Genomic DNA, 25,546 nt, shown 5'->3' on the forward strand with positions numbered 1-25,546 from the left:
CCGTGCCAAATGTGACTCCTTGACTGAGTTTTATTCTCATCTTAAGGTGCACATCAAAGAAGGACGAACTATTGTTTGTCCCTTCAAGCAATGTGATAAAACATTTACTGTGGTTTCTACATTTACATCTCATTTGTCAAGAAAACATAAAAGAAGTGAAGAGGGCAATTTAATGGATTCTGTTGTCAGTCTGGCTGGTGTAAGTGGATCTAGTGGTCCTCATGGAGACAGTGATTCGCAGTGTGATGTGGAGATTGATGCTGCTGACAATGCAGACCATTTGGAGTTTAGCCCAGAAAATATTGAAGATTCACTGCTTTTGAGGAATCTTGCTCTGTTTTATCTTAAGCTACAGGCAAAGTTACTGCTTCCAGCCTCCACCATTCAGACAATCATTGAAGATATGCAGTCAATACATGATCTCAGCCAGTCTCAGATATTTTTTAAATTGGATGAGAAGTTACGTCAGATGGGGATTTCAGATGATTCAATTAGGGCTCTAATTGATGATCTGAAAGCGGAAGATCTTTTCCAAACTCACAATACACACACATTAAAAACAGATCTACGGAGAAAGACTGTTTTCAAGAGTCAATTTAATTATGTCGAACCTGTTCCAATATGCCTTGGACAAAATGAAGCCGGGAAGGACAGCTTTGCCCATTATGTCCCTATAGACCAAACACTCAACGCTCTTTTTCAGAGTCAGTCTGTATTTGAGCAATACAAACAAGTTCATGCCCATAAAGAAACTGAGAATGTTTTTCAGGATGTGTGGGATGGGGAGAATGTAACAGACAACACACTTAAAAAAGATGGGTCGTTAGGCTTGATCTTATATCAAGACGCTTTCGAGGTGGTAAACCCACTTGGGTCAGGGGAAAAAAAGCACAAAGTACTTGCTGTGTATCTTTCTCTGGCAGACCTTTTACCATACAATAGGTCAAATACTGATCAAATGCAATTAGTTCTTCTTTGCAAAGAGAAAGACTTCAAACATTTTGGCCAGGATTTAGTCCTGGGTCGCTTGGTTAAAGATCTGAAAGAACTTGAGAAAAGTGGTATAGTGTTACCAGATGGACAGGTCTGTAAAGGAATACTGCATGCTATTTGTGGTGACAACTTGGGGTCGCACAACATTGGCGGATTCTTTGAGAATTTCAGCACAAGCATTCATTTCTGCAGATATTGTGAAATGGAGAGAGAGAAATTCCATGCAGATCCACTCAGTAGGGCCGCCACTCGCACAGTACAGTCATACAGAGAACATGTGCAGAGAATTGAAGGGGGGTTAGCCCATAGTGGAGGTATCAAATTTGACTCCTTGTTCAATGAGTTATCCTATTTTCATGTATGTCAACCTGGATTGCCACCATGTATTGGGCATGATTTGTTTGAAGGCATTGTGTCCGCTGACCTCTCATTGTACATTCAGCATCTGGTCAAGGTAGACAAACAGTTTACATACCTTGAATTAAATCGAAGAATTAATCGGTTTAAATATCTCAGCAATGATGCTAATGACAAACCATGCGAGGTTAACCCAGGAAGTGACAAACTCAGTGGCCATGCTGTACAAAACTGGTGCCTGCTCAGGTTATTACCACTACTGATCGGAGAGAAAATTCAGTCACCGAGTGAAAACAAAGTTTGGCAACTTGTCTTACAACTGCAAGAAATGGTCTCTCTCATTTGTGCTCCAGCTATTTCAGCTGGACAGATAGCATATCTGAGGGTCCTCATTGATGAGTATTTGTGTTTCAGGAGCGAGGCTTTCCCGAATCACAAACTGAAGCCTAAGCACCATTATGTTTCTCACTACCCTGAGCTCATAATGTGTTTTGGTCCACTAATCAGGTTATGGACACTGAGATTTGAAAGCAAGCACACTTACTTTAAGCAGTGCTCCAGAAAGCTCCATAACTTTAAAAACCTCTGCTTAACTCTTTCAGAGAGGCATCAGCTTTTTCAGGCCTATCTGCAGGCTGGTAGTCTCTTTGCACCTGTTGTTGTAGCAGAAAAGGCAACTGAGTTTTTTCTTGAGGACTTCAATGACTACATCAGGGAATCTGTTTCAAACTATGATTTTGGCCCTCACAATACACTGATTGCCAATGAGGCAACTGTCAAAGGCACAAAATACAAGAAAAACATGCTTGTGTCAATAGATGAGAACTCTGAGGGTCTTGTCATTGGAAAGATTGTCATTATACTGATACAGAATCATTCAACAGTATATTTTCTCACTGAAAAATGTAGGACTGTGTTTCTTCATGATGTTGGTATTTATGGCTTTACTCCAGTGCAGGGATGTTACTGCTGTGTTAAGCAAGATGACCTTATCGATTATTATCCTTTACCGGCATACACATTCTCTGACATGGCAGTAATTGTACCACATCATTCCTTCCTTTCAGTGTACAGCCACGATGCTGGAGCAAACAGTCCCACGAGCCTTGCCAGGAGAATCTGAAGCTGTTCAATAGTCATTGTTGGAATTTCTATCTCTTATTGGTAGACAGGCTATTTTACTTTCATTTGGGGTTGCTGTTTTGAATATTTTGCCTCTCTCCCATTGCCAATGCATTATTAAGAATCAACACCCCAAAATTATGTACTGTAGCATGTTTACCAACCTTTCCTCAAATGACTGACGACTTCTATTTTCTCTCACTAGCTTGTTCGTTGGCTGAATCCTAATGGACTGTAATACTTTTTCTCTGATGTTACAAGAGTACACATTGTCTGATTTGACAGTAATTGTCATTTTCTTTCTTCTCAGTATACAACAATGCCTACCTTTCTGGAGAAAATGATGGAGATTGTGCCTAGGGCACTGCCAAATATTCCAGAATCTATCCACAACGCTATAATTGATAGAATTGTAAATGCTGGCGGCTTTACATCAACACAAGAACTCAAATATGTAAAAGAGGATGACTTTGCAGACTTACTGCCTCTTGTTAGACGGCGACAACTTTTGGAAGTATTCCAAATAGGTAAGCTTGCTTTTTAGGTTACAGTACTATTCCATTATATCATGGCTTGCAGAAGTTCATAACCAATGTATATTTCACAATTTAAAAACAACTGGGATTTGGATCTGGATTGATTTTCCGGGGGAGGAGAGGATTCTGCAGTTGTTATATTTTGTTGATGCCTTCAATTAAGTTCACATGACCCATCTCATATTATTTTTTTGTCATTTTTAGAGAGTAAAGTGATCACAGTAAACCTTGAAATCGTTCCATCCTCCACCACCGAAGTCAGCAGCAACTGTCTATCAATCATCAGTCCATCTAGAAGTGAGGACAGCCCGTCTGCCTCCCAGCCTGTAAGGAAATCATGGCCAGAGTCTTTTAAGGTGCCATGGGACCTTATGCCTGGGGAGATTTGCACTGCCATTTCATCTCGTAAGAGACCTTCACCAGGTGCACGACGGCAGATGGTCAGGATACTGTCCGATGAGATGAGGAAGCATGAGCTGAATCCAACACGAGCACAGTGCCTTGTAGTTTGCCGGAATATCGTTCACCAGTACCCAGAAAGTTTTGCCGATCAGCGAGACAATGGACAGCTTCTAGATGGTGGATACACATCTCTGCTGATTCAAGTGAAAAATCGCATCGAAAATCTGAACCGTGCAAGCAGTTTTCATCAGCACCGTTCAGCTAGCCATGGACAAAAGAGAGGGCCTACTGACACATACGGATGTACAAGATTCCAGCCCAGCCTCCCTGCAGAAGAGACTGAGGACACAATGGAGACCAAGCGTCAACAACTAGAAGGGATCTACAGTCAAGATGGCACAGCTGGTGCTGAGAGACCACAGGTAAAGAAGCTAATGGATTCTACTTTCTACCTGCAGCGGTCCCACATCAATACCAATACCTACACCAACCATTGCAACTTTAAAAACAAAGTGGCCGTACTTGTTCAGTCACAAAGGACTATACTCCCACTTTGAGCTTCTTACTGATATTCCTGTGCTGCGTAGCCTTGACCTTGCCATGGAAGAGTGTGGCAAAGCGATTGTGGAAATGCAAGGATGAAGGAAGTTCTTCGTCAGCTTGATGATGATGTCGAGCTGTCCTATCAGGTCATCCATCTTCTTCTGTCTCACTTTTCCTAAGATGTCTCAGGACTCATTGTTCTTGCAGATGTAAGTCCCCTTACACACAAACACACACACACACACACACACACACACACACCTCTCTCTGACCATCTATCTCTCCCTCACTCTGCCTTTATCTCTATCTATTCCTCTATCTCTACCTATCTGTTTCACTCTGTCTCTCTCTCTTTACCTACCGTGTATCTATCTATCTGTTTTATCACTATCTCCCTATCAATCTATCTCTATCCTTCTTTCTTCCTCTCTGTCTCTCTATTTCTACCCTCTGCCACTTTCCCCTCTCTCTCCCTCCTTCCCTCTCTCTCTCTGTCTCTCCCTCTATTTTTGTATCTATCTATCGCTCTCCCTCTATCTCTTTTATCTATCTCACTTTATCTATCTATCCATCACTATCTCTATCTATATCCCCCTCTATCTCTTTTCCTGTCTCTCCCTCTATCGATCTATGTCTCGATCTATCTATCTATCTATCTATCTCAATGGTAGTCTTATTTCATTAATATTGTGTTTAATTTGTTCTATTTCCTAGGGATATGCCACTGCAGCTGACCTGGAGAGTTCACTCCCTTTACCTGCAACTCCTCGTCTGATACTTCTTGGTAAGTTGGTTTTAGATAGGACAGTTGGCTTTAGTGTTGTATGTAGTGAATTCAATGGTATCAAACTAAACTCTGTATTCAAAATGAAAACTAAAACAGAAATTAGACAGTTAAAACATTTCTGTTTCAGGAGAAACAGGAAGCCACTTCCAACGCTGGATGCTCAGCATTGAGGGCCATATTGTGTGCGAAGGGATCCAGTCCACCTTCGTGACAGGGCTAGCGTCTTTTTTTTCATGTTTTTACATCTTCAACCTACAGTACCAAGAGGAGGCAGCCTGCACACTTGAATTCATCCAGAGGTAAGATTTTGTCTGTTAACACCTGCATTGTTCTGGCCTAGCTGTTGCTCAAGCATGGTTTCAACAGGTCTGGTGATGGGATTTAGCAATTAACTTTGCTTTAGAAAGTTTGAGTGCAACTTACAATATTCATAGACACATAGGATAGTCCATGTTGAGGATAGTTCATGTACATTTGTTGTCTTTGTTGTGCTGCTAGTGCTGTGTGAATTACTAGATTTCCAACCAGTGTATAATTTTTCAGACGCTTTGTGGGTATAAACCCAGAAAAAGGGACAAAGGCTGCAAAGGGGAAAAAAAGAAGAACTGTCAATGCACACGTCGCCAGCCTCATGCGCAGACTCACGGATTTTCAGTGGGATTTCATTTGAAAAAGGTGAGATAGATTTATACAGTACACGTATGTTCAAACAGCAATGATTCAGGAGGCTGGGAAAATTCATTCTCCACTCCCTTTCAAAGTTAGAATGATGAACTCCTCTTCCATGCTCTTTGCCATTCTTTTTTTGTTCTTTCAATGAATTTTACTTATCACACTTTCTATTATTTTGTTATTCTTTCTGTTTTGTGCTCTGTTCCTGAAATTAGCTTTTGTTAGGTCAAGCCAGGTGAAATTATGGAACTCATATCTCTCTCTCTCTCTCTCTCTCTGTGTCTGTCTGTCTGTCTCTCTCTCTCCCTCTCTCTCTCTCTCTCTCTCTCTCTCTCTCTCTCTCTCTCTCTCTCTCTCATACAGACCCAAGACTTTCGAAAGGATCCTCATTGTGTGCTTTGAGAAAATGGTTAGTGGTCTATGCAGTGACAGTGTTTTTATTGTTTATTGCTCTTTATTGACCAGGAGTTCCATGAAGTGTTAAGTCTAGGCTTAAATGTATTCATACATGTTGAATTTCAGTGGTTTGGTAACATTAAGTGTTTTGTTATATTGAACAATAGGGGTGGAACGGTACATGTATTCGTATTGAACCGAAACGGTACGGGCGTCTCAGTTCGGTCCATGAATTTACATGCAGAATACACGTATAAAAATAAATAAAAGTTGCGTGCAAATTAATCAATGTAATGCGGAACTACTGTTAGACATGCGTTTCTTAAGGCCCTGACACACCAACCAGACGGCTGACCGTCGGCAGTAAAGTCAGTCAGACTGATCAGTCTCCCCGAGGTCCAGAAAGTTCCTCAGAACACACTGAGGAGACACCGACTTGAGCGTACGCTCTGCACGTGCACGAAATGTAATACGTCTCCATAGCAGCAGGCGGCACTGCTCTGTATTGTTTCCATTAACAGTCTGATTATTTCCCAGAAAATGAAAACCGGCAGCTGATTGGACGAACACGTCACGTGGTTCTTTTTTCTCCGTAAATTCACATCCAGACTGTCATGGCGGCTCGTTCAGAATATGATCTCATATTGGACTAAAATAGTTCACCGAAACGTGTTTCTGAAAACATTTGAAGAGAGAAATAGGCCGTGCAGTTGCTGAATCTGTCTTCATTTCAGATCAACAAAGGTCAGTTTAGAAGATTTTCATCAGATTTAGAGAGGCTCATCTGCTCCCCATTTCCGGGTGAGTCCCGACTGCCCTGTCTCTGACTGAACATGTCAGGTCGGCCAAAATGACGGGACACACTGAACAGACTCGAGTCACCGACCTCGCCAGACGGTCCAACGGCCGATAATCGGGTTGGTGTGTCTCCTCTATTAGGGACACCTACATGTCGAGTCAGTCGGTCCAGTGAGTCCACACGAAGCAAACTAGTCCCTTCATATACAACCAAACACGGACGTACTGTAGCTGGATCCCTTCTTGCCTCGACTACAAATGGCCTCCAGGCCCGTTTGCTTCGCTGTTTGCTCCGGTATTAGCTGTTAGCTCCGCCGTTAGCTGTTAGCTCCGCCCTTAGCTGTTAGCTTCGCCGTTAGCGTGTAAAGCTAACACCACAATTCGCCAACAGCTCTGTAACCGAAGTTGCTCTGTGCATTCACATCTGAGAGCAGCACTTGTCTCCCATATCACACTACTAGCTGATTGTCTTATTTAGTTTACAAGTTCCAGATGGAGTCTGGAGATGATGCAGGGTACTTATTGTTTACTGTTTACATCTTACTTTATATACGCTTCAAGCTGTTACAGCTAGCTCAGGGGACAGCCTGAGAGATGCACAATAAAAAAAATTGCCTTCTGCATTTTTGTTTTGCTTTTCGCTCCATTGAACCGAACCGTGATGTCTGAACCGAGGTATGAACCGAACCGTGACTTCTGTGTACCGTTCCACCCCTAATGAACAATGTATTTGGGTTTAAAAAATGTATTTGCTACTTTTTAAGCCATGAACATGAGAACATGAGATTTATTTGTGATTAATCAGCCTGTGTAAAATTTTTGAGTGACCAGGAGTCAAAGGGAATGTCCTTGGTTTGAGTCTTTTTTGCTGAATTTTAGCAGTTCAGGGAACATAAAATGTTGAGGTTTAGGGCCCTATCTTGCTAGTTTAAGATTGACGCAGTTGTCAATTTCCCGTCCAGCGCCCACGTTGTTTAAATAGCAAATTCACCTGCAGCCATCTGTGGTCCATGGGCGTGCTGGTCTTACAGGGAGGTGTGTTCAGGTGCATTCTGGGCGTGCTGGTCTTACAGGGAGGTGTGTTCAGGTGCATTCTGGGCGTGCTGGTCTTACAGGGAGGTGTGTTCAGGTGCATTCTGGGCGTGCTGGTCTTACAGGGAGGTGTGTTCAGGTGCATTCTGGGCGTGCTGGTCTTACAGGGAGGTGTGTTCAGGTACATTCTGGGCGTGCTGGTCTTACAGGGAGGTGTGTTCAGGTGCATTCTGGGATCTTGAGGCAGCGGGAAGTGATGGCACCATTGACCAACAAAAACCTGGTCTAAAGTCAATAACGCAGCATTTCATTGTTATTTTAACAGAGCATTAGTAAAATGCTCCTAGGCTCGTGCACAGCGCGCACACACTATGCTTGTTACACACACAGGGACGCACAGCAGCACGCACACACACACACACACACAGGGATGCACAGCATCACACACACATGCAGAACATTACAAATAAAAATTTTACGGTGCAAATCCTCCATCATAATAGCAATGCTCCAAGGTCCAAACGCGCCTGGCTTTTAAAGGGAATGGGAGATGATCTCTGATTGGTTGATTGCATGTTACGCCCAAAACATACCTCTGATTAATGAAGACACTAAGTACAACCCTTTAGAACCATGCACCCGGCGCACGGACACTTTTTATCTGCCGTCAAACTAGCAAAAGTGGATTTAGACACGCCCTAAACGCAGCTGCACCAGGCGCTTCACGCCGTGCGATTAGATCGTTAAAATAGATGTCAGCAATGAACATGATATACTGTATTTTTATACTGTATTTTTTTTTGTGATTGATCCAATCTATGTGTGCCTACATTTGTAAGTATTCAACTTTCAGTGTTTGTATTAACAATAAATAAGTTAATTTCAACATGGAACTGTTTGTTTTCTTTCACTTAAGTGTTATGTGATATATTATGCCTATTCTTGTATTAACTAAAGCTAGAATATGTATATTACAATCAGTGGTGCACATTACTATGCTAAAATAATTAACAATAAATTTAAAAAGCAATATTTAATTAAACAAAATAAATGGTGATTTAACATGAAAATAATGGTAATCCTGCTGCCAGTAATTTCCTGTTATTTAACAGGGAAATAATTAACAGTAGGCTAGTCGTCACAGCGCCCCTCTCTCTCTCTCTCAGGTTCGCGGGTCTTTTCCGTTAACGTTTAGGGTTTCATCAGCTTCAGGTTTGTTTTTTACTTCGGTTTGTAGTACTTACTTATTAACCAGTAGAGTTCTGGTAAACGTGGGGTTTGTTCAGATGTGGTGCTTGGTAGAATGTGACTCGTGTTGCATCTCTGCCTGTCGGAGATTTTTTTTCTTTCAGATCTGATCAGATCTCAGATCTGAAAAACAGCGTCGGACTATTTGATCCGTAGAACACAGTCCCCCCCGCCCCCCTCTCTCTCTTTCTCTCTCTCTCTTACTCTCTCTCACACACACACACACACACATACCTGGTGTGGAAATAAAAAAAAAAAAATCACACTGATCATAAAAAAATTAAAAGTTAAAAAAAGAAAGTTATGTTGAGTATGAAAACTCTTGTTCATTACATTTTACTTCATAATTGCAACCGCATGTATTGTATTCATTGTTCTTGTTCTGTATATAGTTTGTTATTGTGATCAAAACCATTGATCTGAAGCTCAATGCTGATGCTGTCATGTAAATAGTTTTCTAATCAGCAATAAATATAACAATTTCTGATCAACCCATATCAATTGCATGCTTAAAATAACATACCGGTTAAAGCCCCGCCCATTTCAAGACAACCCGACCCACTTCCGGGTTAAATCCCGCCCACTTCCGGGTTAGGCCCCGCCCAGTCCGAGTACAGATACAGATAATTCATATGGTTAACAGATACAGATAATGCTGTACTCGCTCATCCCTAATGATGATGATTGCATTGAGATGTTTCGTGACTTGAACCTCGGCTGCTGCGTCCGGGTTTAGCTAACCTTGAAGTTGGCATGGCGACTCAAAACCTCGGCTGCTGCGTCCGGGTTTGGCTACCCTTGATGTCGGCATGGCGACTCAAAACCTCGGCTGCTGCGTCCGGGTTTGCTACCCTTGATGTCGGCATGGCGACTCAAAACCTCGGCTGCTGCGACCGCGTTTGGCAGCGCTTGTTGTCGGCATGGCGACAGAACCTCGGCTGCTGCGTCTGGGTTATTTATTTATTTATATGCTATATATAAAACTATGACCGTCGCACAGCGTACGGTTTAGAATAAAAATAAAATATGTGTAGAAGAGATGCCAGCATACAATATGCAAAATACTCAATGACTGTGAGAATGATCAGAAACATGAAAACACATCACCACCAGTTATATGCATGCTTACCGGGATTATGGTCTTAGAGATCTCTGGCTTGCAAGGATGTCACTGACATCAGGGCGAATGTAGGAGGAGAAGGCAGAAGATGACCATCTACCGAGTTGCGTACATGATATGCCTTGATTTGCCGCTGTAGTAGCAGCCCCTATTCTGAAGGAATGACCCGTGTAATAGTGAAGTGACAATTTCGCTTTAATGAGGACTAGCTTCAGATGAGCAACGACGATGGAGCAAGCGCCTCTGCATTTAGAATGCTTAAGATGTAAATCGTAGTGATGAGTGTGAAAAGCCAAATCGGAAAAAGTGATGTCTGCGCTGGGATTGAATGATTTAGAAGGAGTAGTAAATTCTCCGCACCGGAGAAAAGCATAAAAAGCTAACGAAAATACAGACTCAAGTAATGCATCGATGTAGGAGGAAAAAACGCCCGCTCTAAGTGTCGACACTAATGTTTGCAATACACGAAGTGTAATCGGCAGCCTAAGATCCGGTGCAGAGGGATGTGCTTTGGAAATGCCTTTCAGGATAAGTTTGATTGCCTGGTTGGAAAAAAGAGATGAAAATGAAGGGTCGTAACACCTGATGTTAAACTGGATACCCGCGAGCAATCCGCGAATATATTGCAGTTTGAAATGGCGAGTATCGTGACAATAACAAATGAAAGCACAAATACTGTTGATTGAAACAGGTTTAAGGGGTACATTAATGGTAACACAGAAAAAAGCGAATGTACACCAGGCAAAATCATAAGTTTTTACAGTTGACGCTGTTAAACCTTTCCTCATATAATGCCTAGCGGATTCCAAATAGGAATGTAGGAGGTTTGAAATCAGTGAAGCGCTAACTCTTGGAGAGAGGGCAGTGCTACTGGTACTGGGCTGGCTTCCGGGCAAAGGCTCTGGAAAGTCTGAAAATGAAAGCGGGAAAGAGCATCAGCCAGAGTGTTATGATGACCTGGGACGTGACAGGCAGTGATAATGAAATTGTGAGTGACAGCAGCCCAAGTGATACTTCTCATGAAAGGCATAATGTTTTTGCAGGAAGAACACCCTTTATTGATTATGCTAACGACTGCTTGATTGTCGCAGAGAACCAATATGCGTTTGCGCTTCCAGTGACCTCCCCAAAACCATGCCGCCTACGCAGCCAGGAGAGCTGCCGCCTCGGCTCTTCTGCGGGGGGGCGGAAGGTAGATCAGCCTTCCTGGACCGTTTGCGGCCGCGTACGGGCACGGCGATGAAAGGTAAATCCGCTGGCGAAGGACGACCTGCCAGGTCAGCCAGTTCGCGAATATCAGGAGACGGGAAGCCGGGAGCCGGTATGATGCTGTGATCCTGAAGCTGTTGGAGAGCCGACTCCATCTCGTCTGAGTGAACCCCAGGCTGCGTAGCCAAGTGAGAGCTCCTTCGCAGCCCGTCAGGAGAAACTGCAATTGGCACCATTGCCGTATTAGCTGGATCCAGCGCCGCCGGATCAAGATCGGAATCCGACATGGTGAGCAGAAAAAGAGACAAGCCAAACAGAAAGGAAGCCAGAGCCATGTAACCATCCAACAAACAATACGTATTTGTGCTCTTATCCTGAAATGACAACTGAGCAGCAGAGAGAGACGGGTTTTAAACAGGGATGTCATGCAGTGATTGGCTCGTGATTTTCATGGCCGCTTCTGATTGGTTAAAATAAAAGTGAACACCTCTACAGCTGATCCGTTTAGAGGAGAGAGAAAGTGATTATATTTTAGAAGTCTTCCTGAAAGAATTTGCGCTGAGCTCCATTCAAGGTTATAGAAATATAAGGGGAGCCTTTTTAATCTTGTTGTAGTCGGGTGAGCCTGTTCTTCATTTTTTAAACCTGCAGCAAGACAGCCAAAGCACTGCATTTTATCTGGAAGAAACTGTGAAGATAAAATTAATTTTAGTTGTTGTAAAACATGATGCAAGTAAAGCCCTTGGTTCAGAACTAAGCAGCTTTGTCCCTCTCTCCTGGTCAACAAAGAAAGCCCCAATATACAGGGTATCCGCGGGGTCTTGAAAAGTATTAAAAGGTGATAAATCAATTTTGGGAAAATTAAGACCCTTAAAAAGTATTAAAAAGTCTTATCACGGCTTTATAAAGTCTTAAATTTTGAAAGTATTTTTTCTGAATTAGCTGTCCAACAGTTTGAGTCCCAAAAACATCGTAAAAGTGTGTGAATTTAGTCATTTTTATTAAAAAAACGAACAGGTACATAAAAAACTAGGCTATTGTGGGTGCGTTCGTAAATTGCCTCTGAGAGCACCAGAGCGGGCAGGCGGGCGGAAGTTCAAAAGCACAATGTACGCTCTGGCGTTCCCAGTGTGTATTACAACGCACCGAAATGTTTTAAGAGAAGGTTGGTGAACGTATGAACAGAATGGGGAAGTGCAAATTTGCAGCGTCCTGGCTGGAAATGCCGGACTTCAAAGAGTGGCTGCAGCCAGTTGAGGGGAATGTCAGAGAGGCATATTGTACATTATGCAAGAAAAAATAAGTATTGTGTCAATGGGCATGTGTTGTGCTAGCCACAAAGCCGCTGCTAGCCGCCGAGAGCGGTAGCTCTCCATCGCTAGCTTCTGTGGTAATCGCGTTGCACCACCACAACCTAGTGCCAACGTCGTTACACCACCGGCAGCTACGACCCGGGCTGTCTCTGCTTCCTCATCTTCTGCAGCCGACATCAGAGTGGCTCTGGGCGGCACAGCAACACTGCGTGCTGAGGTGTTGTGGTGTCTCCACACAGCGGAGAAACACCATTCACTGAACTCAAACGAAAACTTGGCTGAAGTTTTCAAGGCTATGTTTCCAGATTCGGATATAGCAAAGTCGTTCACTTGTGGCAAGGACAAAACTGGATACATCATACGATTCGGGTTAGCACCACGCTTCAAGCAGGAGCTCATCAACACCATCAACAAGGCTGGCCAGTTTGTGTTAATGTTTGACGAGTCGCTCAACCAGTCAACAAAAACGGAACAGCTTGATGTCCACATTCGATTCTGGGAAGATGACCGTGTCCAATCTAGGTACCTCCTGCTTAGTACTATATATTATATATACTCTATATACTATATTTTTATTCATTTAATTTTCAACCTGTTATGTGTGTGTTTTGAGGAGTGTCATATTAATAAAGATCTGTTCTGGCTAGGTACCTTGGCTCTCATTTCTTGGGACACGGAAAAGCTGTCGACCTGTTGCATCACATCAAAGTAAGTTAACTTACTAGCATTTCATCTTCAATTTTTGATACTTATGGACAATCGTGTGGCTAAAGTGTAGATTAATAGATGAGACTGGGATGTGGCAAGTGACTAAAAAGAGGTTGATGGGGTTGGGGAGGAGGAGCCATGGATGATAAAGAGGTTGGTTGTCTGTCAGAAAGTATAAATATGTATAAATGTGACACACACAGTGGTGTGATAAAGGTTACTGTTGTGTAGATCTGAGATTTGTGTGTGTTTGCGTGCTTGCATGCACGTGTGTGTGTGTGTATGTGCGTGCGCGTGCGTACATGTATTTGATTATGCGTGTGTGTGGTTGCTGTGGGTTCTTTGACTAGCAAATTGTCTGAAGTTGGTTCAGAGTGAAGAGTGAAGTTGGTTGACCAGACTAGCAGTTCAGTTTAGCTTGAATGGCTTGGAAGTAATTGGAGCACATTACCTGGATGTACAGTGAAGAACATTCACTCATGTTTGTTAGTACCACTTGTTTGTTTCACTTATAAAAACATATTGGTGTGCTAATATTGTATTTTTTGCTCCAGGAATTTGCACACCAAAAACATTGTTTCTTATAACCATTTTACATATAATATGAGTGAAAATCAGGCTAATACCTTACTGAATGCCAGTGTATTCAAAAATAAACAAAAGGAATATTGCCATTAATATACTTGCTGTTGTGTTTATTCTCAGGAATGTGTTGCAAAACTGAAACGCTGGGACATTAATGGCACAACTGATCACGAAGTCCAACATCCTCAGAAGACGTAGTAAAGAAAAACGGAACGAATTGGTCCAAACTGAGAAGCTGCTGAGAACAAAATCAGAAGAACTGAGGCACATGTCAGCATGATTGTTGTTGAGGGTGGAGCAAAGTTTTGTTTTGTTTTTTAATAAACTTTGCTTTGATTTACTATCCCAGCCTATTTGATTTTTTTGTATCAGAGTGGTCTATAGTCTTTATCACAAACTAAAACTGTTAAGTTAAAAGTATCACTGATGTAAATGGTTACAGCTTGAAGTGGCGGTGAGGTATTAAAAAATATTGAGAAGTTCTTGAAAAAGTCTTGAAAAGGTATTAAAATTAACTTCAAGATTCCTGCATATACCCTGATATATCCCTTTCCTCATTGGAACTAAAATATAGGTGTGCTGCCTCATCCAATACTGGAGGACTTCTGAAATAACATAACATTTGAATAAAGCAAAGTTACCTGTTATGAAGTGCAGACTACACACATACACATGACGAGATGTAGGATCTCACAACCGTCCTGACTCTTGCCACTTGATAGTCTGCAACTTCTTGCCGTCTGTTTATTCAGCAGTATATAAAACTTCAGATTAACTTATTAGAGTGCAGAACGCCACACAGCAACTTTTCGGCATGCACCAAGCAAAAATCAATCATAATCATTACAAAAAGTAAAGATCAAGCGCCTAACAGGGTCTACGCGCGTTAGTTTACATGGTTTGTTTTCCCCCACGGCATAAAGGATATGACATTTTCGTGGGCGTTCCCAGTAATGTCGACCAAGTCTATTGGTACTGTATTGATACTGCTTGGCCTAGGCAAAGGAAAATGTAGTCTGGATCAATGACATGACAACTACATTTCCAGGATAATTGCCTTAATACCTCGCTGGATGTCCCTCGCCTCCCGTGAGTGTGTTGCTGTTCTCAAACTCTGTTCGGGAAACAACAACAATATAACGAAATCTGACAAAGAAGGGTGTTAACGACCTTTTTGGCCTTTTAGAGCACTTCAGGAAATCTGTTTTTAATCAGTGATCCCCTGCCAATGCTGTTCCGCGGCGCAGAGCCCTTTAGCCAACTCCTCAGCCTTAACATCTGACTCCAGTCCACCTGCTGTGCCCACAACTTTAGATTTATTGACAATTTTAACTTGTTTTGGAACCGCTCCTTCTTTTACAGGACTGATGGTGTCCACCCAAACAAGCTGGGCAGCTCAACGCTAGCGGCTAACATACAGCACGCAGTACAGTCCGTTCCACCACACACCCTCACAGTCTTCTTCCTCGCCTATTATGACTGCTCACGATTCCATTCCCCTCACTAGCTCCCACTACTGGTCTCATCAAGCCGCTGATACCCCCCAGGGCCCGTATATAATAACCTCTTCCCACTCCAAGCAGAATGGGCATTCATTCGCCAGACCTCATAATTTGACACCAGTCTCCTGTACAAAATGCTGGCCTGATTAAATCTCCTGTTCTTTGTGGCCGGGTTGGCTCAGTGGGTAGAGCAGGTGCACATATAATTAGAGGTTTATGCCTCGACGCAGAGGTCCAGGGTTCGAATCTGACCTGTGACAATTTCCTGCATGTCTTCCCCCTCTCTCTCCCCTTTCTCACCTAGCTGTCCTGTTTAATAAAGGCAGAAAAGCCCCCCAAAAAATCTCCTGTTCTTTTAACTTTACCTGTTAAATATCTGATCAATACAATTGTTACAAACAGGCAACCCTCTCAGGTGAGATCCTCGATTGTACTGTACATAGGCGTAGCAGATGTCTCCGCCCCTTGGCTCAGGCAGTTCATCTATCGCTCCCAAACCAGACAATATGGATTTAATTATTCGCTTGGCCTTGATTAATGTCAGGTCTCTAGCCCAAAAAACTTTTGTGCTTAATGATTTTTTTTACATCTCATGAATTGGATTTCATGCTCCTGACTGAGACTTAGCTTCATGTTGATGAGTTTGCTCCCTATTCTGAGCTTCTCCCTCCCTCTGACCACTGGCAAAGGTGGAGGGCTTGCCACGGTATTTAAATCCATCTTCCAGTGTCGGCTATCTGCATCTTTTACCTATTCTAGCTTTGAGCTGCAGCTTTTTGAGCTAAATGCCTCCCCTCCGATGCTGTTTGCGGTTGTATACCGTCCACCGAAATCCAACAAGGATTTCATGCAAGAGTTTGCTGATTTTATAGCGTGTATCATGTTGAAGTATGACCACTTTTTAATTTGTGGTGATTTTAATGTACACATATGCTGTGAAGACGATGACAATGGTTAAAGACTAAAGAGTTTATTTCTAACCTGGTTTCTTATAACTGTCACAGGCCTCAGGTTCGTTTTAAACATTTTAACACTCTTGTAAACCCCTGTAATTCTGCTCCTATCATACCTACATCTGACCTCTGTGATTCATTTCTTAAATTCTTTGTTGAAAAAAGGCCCATCTCAAAATTGCCTTTCCTCTCTAAAGTCTTAGAGAAAGTAGTCTTGACCCAGCTGCAAACAGTTTTAGTTAATCATAATGTATATGAAAAGTTTCAGTCTAGTTTTAAACCCTGTCATAGCACTGTAACCTATGTAAGTCTCCAAAATCCTGGTGCTCGTAGACCTCACCGCTGCCTTCGACACCGTTGACCACTCAATCCTCTTGTCACGCTTGGAACAGTGTGTAGGAATTAAAGGTACTGCACTTAGGTGGTTCCAATCATAACTAACAGATAGGAGCTTCTCTGTCCACCATAGTGATTATTCATCTAAGACGGCCCCATTTACCTGCGGTGTCCCTCAAGGGTCTGTCTTAGACCCTATCCAATTCTCGTTATATATGCTGCCCTTGGCGTGCATTATTCAAAAATATGAGGTCTCTTTCCACTGTTTGGCAGATGATGTGCAAATGTATCTGCCTTTAAATCTAAAAACTAAGGGCTCACTGCAGCCCCTGCTCGATTTTCTAAATTACATTAAAAGATGGATGAGCCTAAACTTCCTCTACCTCAACAAAGACAAGACTGAGGTCATAGTGTTTGGACATCATGATCTGGTTAATGTTGGCATACTAGGCCCTCTAGCTCCTAATATTCACTCCACTGTAAAGAGTCTTGGTGTCTATTTTGACAGTGCATTTAAATTTGACAAGCAGATTTCCTCTGTTGTCAGGTCTAGCTTCTTTCAGCTGAGAAATATAGCTAAGGTAAAAGCCTATCTCCGTCGTAATGACTTAGAGAGGGTGATTGATGCTTTCATAACTTCACGACTTGACTATTGGGTTTAGTATGAAGGTAAATATGGTGCAAAATATGAGAGCTTGTAGAATATGATGTGAGAACTTCCAGAACAAAAAATCTTAACTTGTATGTTAAAATTTGCACTTGTAAAAAATATTAACACACATGATCTGAATTTGAAGTCATACAAAGAAAAAAATACACGAGAGCTTGTAAAACTGTCACTGCAACTTCACACGTGTGCTCTCTCGCATCACGAAGTGGCCAATCTGCACGCTTCGACTTTTGCAACACTTTTGGCAATACATTTGGTGCAAAACTAATTTGTACCTCTCACATTTTGCACCATATTTACCTTCATAGTTTAGACCAGTTATCTATTCAATGCCTGCAGCTAGTCCAAAATGCTGCTGCCTGCCTCCTGACAGAAAAAAAGAGGGACCACATTACACCTGTGTTGCGCTCCCTCTACTGGGACCTGTTCATTACAAGATTGATTTTGAAATCTTACTGTTAACTTTTAAATGTTAAAAGTAGAAAATGTTTTTCTTTGTGATATACTCTGTACTTCAATTATTGTGTTATTGTTGTATTTTACCTTGTAAAGCACTTTGGTCAACCTCAGTTGTTTTAAATGTGCTATATAAATAAATTGACATTGACATTGAAGGTCCTCTTCATTACTCATATTTTGCAGCATGAGTATTCTGTAGCACATTACTGGTAAATGAAGTAAGGCACATGTGTGTGACTGAAGGTGTGTCAGACGTTGTTGGGTGAACATATAGATGCTTGTTTTTATGTTTGTGTGTTTTTTAATGTTACCTGTTGACTGTTGGAGCAGACGATGCAAGATGCAACATTTTCTGTGTGAACAGACAATAAAGTTTTATCTTATCTTATCTCAAAGTTTTGAATGTTTTATTAAACATTTCAATCAGGAGAGACTTTGTTACAGATATGCAAAGATTTATTGTACGAATGCATGATATGACATGTACAGTCTTTGGATATTAGACTCCATCATTATGAAATGATATATATATTTAGGGGGTTAGAAAGCCAGAAGCTGATCCCCGATGGAGTCTAGACACTGATGGGGCGAACCAAGGAGCCGATGGCAGTCTTGTCGGAGGAGGAACCAGGAGCCGTGCAAGATGAAGACCGGAGGAGCAAGGGGAGGAGGAGGGTTGTGCTCTTAGCCTGAAATGACAACTGAGCAGCAGAGAGAGACAGGTTTAAAATAGGGATGTCATTCTGTGATTGGCTCATGAAATTCAAGGCCGCTTCTGATTGGTTAGATAAAAGTGAACACCTCTACAGCTGTTCAGTTTTAGAAGAGAGAGAAATGTGATTAAGTTTAGAAGTCTTCCTGCAAGAATTTATGCTGAGCTCCGTTGTAGGTGTAGCCTGCCGAACTTAGACCCACACAGGACACAATAACTTTCTTCGTTTATTTTAGTAATATTGATGGTTTCTTGTGATTTTACAAAAGGCCATAACAAAATAATTCCAACAAAATAATCCTAAACATACGGCAGTGGGCTTAGGACACCGACATAGAAAATAAAACAATATAAATATACCTTCACAATAAATCCAGGCTGATTCTTAAATGTACAGTTTGACTTAGAAAACACTTACATTCCACAGACTACAGACTCTGAAAACCGGCTTAACCAGGGAGCACACAACTTCACACACTACACAATAAAAAAACACAAACAGTTGTTGTACTTTACCAATAACCACATACAATAGCATAGGTGAGGCTTTATGCATGCTAACAATACTTTGCTAACACATGGAAACACTGGGGTCAGCCCCTACACATGAATCCATCGACATCCATCCAAAGTCAATCTCATCTACAATGTATCCAGTTACAAGATGAACACAGATATAACTTTAACCGTTTGTACATACATGTTTGCAATTCATTTTTGCAGTCAACCAGTCACAAAAAACAAACAACAAAATAAAAACCATTGCAATCATTCAAACAACCAATCACATCCTGGAATGTATGTGTGGTGTAGTACACCTTACTTCGCAGCGCTGTGGAGATAGGTCTGGCAATGCGAGACTAGATAAATTTGTATAGTTTTTTTAAAATACTGAACAAAACCATGAGAAGACATGCGTCTTGTGTTAACCTTACGTCGGCGTTTACATTGACGTTAAACAGCCTGCAAATACTTTCAACTTCACCGTAAAAAAATTTAATCCATTACATTTTCTACAAAAACGTACAGTATTTGCTAATGGCAATCAGTTGTATGAATGTACATGGTAGCAGTAAAATGCTATGTGGTTTGATTTTCAGTCACCACCTCATTCTTAAGTGGCCAAAGCTGTCAGTGTTATGATGCAATTGTTTTTTACTGCACCGCATTCTTATGAAAATACCCTGAAATAAAGAGCTTTCTTTCACTGGGATATTGAAAGGCAACACATCAAAGCAGTGTGATGCACCGTAGGTGAGAGCACTCCTCAATAAATAATACAGCTATAAAGATTAAAATGCATAACCCACTCATCAGGACTCATTTGTGATTTAAAGCACTTCTCAAGGAAATAAAAAATAGCCTAATTTCGGAATGGAGATCATGCCCAAATTGCTTGAGTAAGTTTGAACAGTTTTCTTGTGGCAGAACAAAGGTAAGATATCCTGAATCTATTTTAATGTCTACTTTGAAATAAATTAAGCCCATCAAATATGATGGTTTATTGATGCAGAACTTTTTTCCCTCTAAAGCAGTGCCTATTTGACCCAACATAAAGCAGATATCTTCTCCGCTGTGGTTTGGTTCACTTCTTATAGGGAATTAATTTAACAAGTGTATTAAAACACATGAAACTCATCATCTTAACAGTTTCGGCCATGCTAATGCTGTAATCCAATTAGCAAAATTACATTTGTAGATTATGTGCATTCATTCTAGATTCCAAGTCATGTTAGTTACTACACACAGAATGAAAGGAATTAAAAGATAACAAACATTCTCATAATGTAATATTTTGGCCCCACTAGTGTCACTCTATAAACACTGTGGGGATGTTTAGAGAAGACCTATTTTATACCGTCTTCAGATTCATACTTGTATTTCATGTTTCTACTAGAACATGTTTACATGCTTTAAAGGTCAATTCCGGCGCAAAATTAACATAGGGGTTAATAACATATGTGTACCGAGTCGACCGTTCTCTGGGATATGTTTTCCTGCTAATCAAATGTGTCTCTAGCTTGAAACAAGCTAGCGCAACCCACTGATTAGCTTATAATGCTAGTCTTCGGGGCAGAGGGTAAAGTAAAAAGAAAGCTATTTCTATCTATTCTAACACTATTTTTCTCAAAATGCTCATGGCTGCTGCGGCTGTATTCACCCTCTGTCTGGGACGCTTTGTTGGAGCACCTGCCACTTTAAGCTCCCCTCCCGAATGACAGAAAATACGGAAAAGCATAATAGGTCACAAAGAGAACACAATTTAGTGTTGTCTTTTGTGTTAATCTTCATGTTCCAAAAACAGTTTATTGATGCAGGGAGAGGGCCCGCAATTCGAATCCCCCTAAAAAAATAATTCTAAACCAAACCGAAGCCCTAATCTTGTTAAAAGCACTACTTCTCTGAATGTGTTAACTGGCACGCATTATGTAACAATCTAACGTCTGATGTATCAACAATCCAAGCAAATAACTTTATGAACTCATAGCAAAATCTATGATGTGTGCATGCGTGCATGCTTTGGTTTGGACTAAAAGGATGCTACATGATCTTGGTATGCAATTTGACACCATTGTAGTAAATATTTTCGGTGCCTCAAAAAGCATGCTCATTAAGATCCCAGCAGACAAGCTCATAGACAGCACAATTTAGTGCATAAAAAGTCACCAACTTTTTTTTTTTTTTAAAACGAACTGCCCCTTCCACTAGTCTGGCTACAGGCCTGCTTAAAACTAAATAAATGCTATTTTGGCCACTTGGGGACAACAGAACAAGCTGAAAACACAACATTGGACATACTATCACCTTATAAAGTTTAAAGTCTAACATTATAGAAAACTGTTGCCTGCTTTTATATATGGCAGACAGTGCAACAATAACATTAGTGGTATTGGCTCAAATATAGTATGACACTGATTATAAGACAAACTCCTTTTCCAACATCTCTTTCTGGAAAAAGACTTTTTGAAGATAAGAAGCATGTTATCAGAATAGTCCTGTTGGGAAAGACATGGAGACACTATTAATCCAAAGATAAGACCCTCCTGATCCTCAAAGACTTGCCTTTTCTAGTAAAATATTAAGTCCTAGGTAAACCCTATAAACAGAAGTTTCACATTTGTGTAGGTTGTCAAATAAAGTGCAGATAATTCTTCATTCTGTTTACCAGTCACATACTCACATACTCTCTTCTCAAAATTGAATCTATCTCAACTTTTCGCCACAAGCCGTTGCTTTTTTTCAGCACCCCCCTGTGGCCCCCACCGCCTAAGGCCACGTTCAGACTAGATCAGGTGGTCTGGCGAAAACATCAGTCCTCACATTCATTTTTTGGGGGTAGTGGGTTTAGGCTAGAGCAGCATCCAGAAGTCCAGTAGTTACAAAGCCACATTTTTAGAGTCGTGTTTCTGGCCACCTGACTTATATAAATCACATTCACTCTCTTTTAGCTCTGTTTTTGGTCTTCAATAACTTAAAATATCTGGCTCTTTAGCTGCTGAATGCTCCACTATGTAGCACTAGCTATCTAAGTTTGTCAGCCTGACAATTGGTGCCCACGCAGAAACCATGCTTAATGAGCGTGGAGTTTGCAGGCCGAAAAACAAAAAACTATAAAGTTTTGAAAAATGCTGAAGGGCTAAAAAAGGAGCCGCAGAGGTGGGTGGTAATTATGTGAGTTTGTCACTCCTGTTTTGAGTGACAAACTCACATAATTACCACCCACCTCTGTAGATACTAGATCGGACCCAATGGGCGTGTTGATGTCAATACAGGCATACAGGCTTTAACACAATTAAACAGACAGTTATTTGGACCCTGCTACAACGCGACTGTGGTACCGTCTGTCGTTGAAGCCGGGGACTGATTGTAACGGAGTAAAGCAGCACTTTTTACTGTGAAAAAGCAAAACCCTCTGGGGTCAAGCAGGATTAGAATCAATTTGTCATGTATTTAGATTAATAGCTTCTAATCACACAAACATGACTAAAATATTGACAGAAACGTTTTATTTTACACTTTCTAAGATGTCAGCTGCCAAATAAGGTTATTTTTCAATTACGTGAATTAGATTAAACATAAAACGTTTAATATAATTCAGTCACAGCAGAGGTGGTACCACTAAGTACACCAACCCCACTATTCACATGGTAACAGCATGACAAAAGCTTTCACTCTATCGATTTCAATTGGTCAAGCCACTTTGAGTTCGTGAAAAGCGTTATATAAATTCAATTTATTATTATTATTATTATTATTATCTTTTGGGGAACTTGGAGAACTCCTGGAATAAACACAACAAAATGTCCTGCAGGTTGAAGCATAATTCATTGTTTTGAGTTAAACGTTCATTGGAAGATGCCATGCCGGTATAACGTACAGGAGTTGCTTCAAATGATTCTAGACAGCAACGACAATTTCAGCATCTCATCAAAACCTGAGGACTGTGACACTGTTGACGAGCGGTCATTTTGAACAACGACTCGATCCAGCTAAAGACCAGCTCACGGTCTGACCCACCATTGCTGCAGCGCCGCTCCTTTTTTACGGCATGCATTTTCTTCTTCTTTTATCATTGCTTGCTTTTTATGGAAATAAAAAAACGTAGCATGTGTTTGTGCAGTGTGTGTTTGTGCGGTGTATGTGTGCTCTGCAGCGACAACAGCTTCAGAGCAAGCTGAAACTGACGCTGCAGCAATGCTTGTGTTTTTATTACCCTCCGTAACATTACTTATTCCACATAATATTATTTACTGTTTAATCATTCAAAATATATTTACAGAAATTAGGATGCACCAGAAGAACAACAGCCTACAACTTCAAAATAGCAACACAAAACTCGCAGTGCACAGGCAGCTGAGCACAGAGGTGAAGCTGCAGGAGAGGAAACCCAACACGATGAGTAAGTAAAAACAGACAGTGTAGAATAAAATGTAGCATTCTTATAGCTATTTTTTATGTGCACCTCCTCTTGTTCAATAGTAAATACATATTCAGCTGCTGTATAATTGGTTATGATTTATTCAGCCATACCTTGTTGTGCATACAAAGTTATTCTTCTACTTCTATTTAGTTCTGATCTTCTGTCATAGTCTGTGTGTAAATGGTGTGGTTCAAATAAATGCAACAAAATTACTTTAGTCTTTGTCTAATGTCTATACACTCTGGCATTCTCGTTTGAAAGAGTGTGTGTGTGGGGGTGCACCTGTGAATAGCATATTCAGTGGAAAGAGCGTTACCACACACATTTCCATCTCTTGGTTACAAAACAAAAGGACATAAATTTTTTGGATTGCAAATTAGTTTTAGAAACAATGGAGCAGATAAAATTGGTTGTGCTTGTTACATACCTAAGACTTTACACAATCACCTGATCAAAATGGTTCGTCACAATGGGTAAGGTAATGCTTTTTCACAAATTCCTTCTAAAACTACTTTCTACAACTGATTTATTAACCAGTTCTAAAAAAAAAAAAAATGTAAGTACAATCATGAAATTATCTAATTAGATAGTATTGTAGATGCACTTGTGCTGAATACAAAACAGTAAAGGTATTTTAAAAATACAGCTTAGATTTGTTCAAATTGACAACAATATCAGAGTATGCCAAATTTATCTGTGTCTGAAAACACCATCGGACCCAAGACGGTTAAAGCTTCCGAACCAAAAACTACACAACTGGACATGTTCCAGCAGGAATGTGATCTGAAATTGAGGAGAAATGATCAAGATCGGCAACCAGGATTACAGGTTTCCCTGACTTGAAATGTAAACATGGCAGTATGTCTGTTGAATCAGCACCTTTGTCATTATACATAATAATATTCCATTGTTTACATAAACAATATTGATCGGGGCAGCTTTATTGTTGTTGCTCCTCACATAGGTTGCATTACAGTGTTTGTCACCATAGATAGCCTACCCGTAACCAAAATACAAGCGTTTTGCTTACCTTGGCTTCTAAGAACAGAACAGCAGCAGAGACGTTCAAACAGATAATGAAAACAATGTAGCTTGAATTGCAACACATTTATTGTTGTCATATTTAATTGTTGTCAGAAAAAAGTGCTCTGATTGTGACTTTGAATCAGTTTCGATATTTTTCTAACCACAATAGTCCAACTGACAAGTTTTTGTTAAAGGCACTCTTTGCTTTAAAGTGATTCTTGTCCAATTTTCTTCAAGATCAATACCAACAGGCACACACACGCACACGCACACACACACATTTTCAGATGTATTCAAAGAGGGAGAAGGCTGTTTGATAATGGTGCACTGGGGAGCAGCATGAGACAAATGAAATGAAAACAGTGAAAGGCATGCAGTTTCTTTGCCTGTGTTGCTCGCAATAGGCCGAGGTATATGCAACATATTGAGACACCTGCTGAGTCAGTGCTGGAGGGTGGTGGGTCATACATTATGGAATGAGACCTTGAAGCACAGTGTGACACATTTGAAAACACTACGCCCAACGGCAGATGAGGCAGGGGGAGTGCATACTGATGACATGAACACTGTGTCAATGACATGTACAAGCTGACGATGCCTTTGGATTGCTCCAACTAGACATCCCATCACCTCAGAGTACAAAACTACACAAATGCATCTCGCAAAAGAATGTATTACATTTGGTTATTTCCCCTGAAAGATGTTATTATTTGAATGTCATGTGCCATTATGCAAATCGTTTTTTTCCAGTGGGAAATACTACTGAACTGCTAAGTTACACTAAACACACAATACAGTCCTTCCAGAAAAATGCAGAGTTTTTTTGTGATTGTTGCAGGCAAAAATCTTGATTATTGTTATTGTTATTATTATCTTGACCTTGATTATGCGGCACGTTTTCTTAAAAAATGCGATGGAATATGCGGGATATTTATGCAATTTTATGCGATGAAATTGTGGGAACTTGCAAAAATTGCGGGAACTTGCAAAAATTGCGGGAACTTGCAAAAACTGCGGTTTCGTCATGGCTTCATCGCGGGGTTTGCAGCTTTTCGATGATGTTCACATCGCGTAATTACGTCACTTCATAACGTCACTTCATAACGTCACTTCATAACGTCCCCATGGCAACAGGGGAAAATGGCT

General features: G+C 41.0%; 1 long non-coding RNA gene across 1 annotated transcript; it reads left to right on the forward strand.

Moving 5' to 3' along the window:
- The first annotated feature begins 3,898 nt into the window (after positions 1 to 3,898).
- LOC116050718 lies at positions 3,899 to 5,380 on the forward strand. The gene is made up of 4 exons (XR_004105149.2): positions 3,899 to 4,162; positions 4,668 to 4,737; positions 4,868 to 5,039; positions 5,284 to 5,380. It is a non-coding gene; the product is annotated as an uncharacterized LOC116050718 (long non-coding RNA).
- The last annotated feature ends 20,166 nt before the right edge of the window (positions 5,381 to 25,546 follow it).

This window comes from Sander lucioperca, chromosome 23 (genome assembly GCF_008315115.2).
Source record: "Sander lucioperca isolate FBNREF2018 chromosome 23, SLUC_FBN_1.2, whole genome shotgun sequence".
Taxonomy (NCBI): domain Eukaryota; kingdom Metazoa; phylum Chordata; class Actinopteri; order Perciformes; family Percidae; genus Sander; species Sander lucioperca.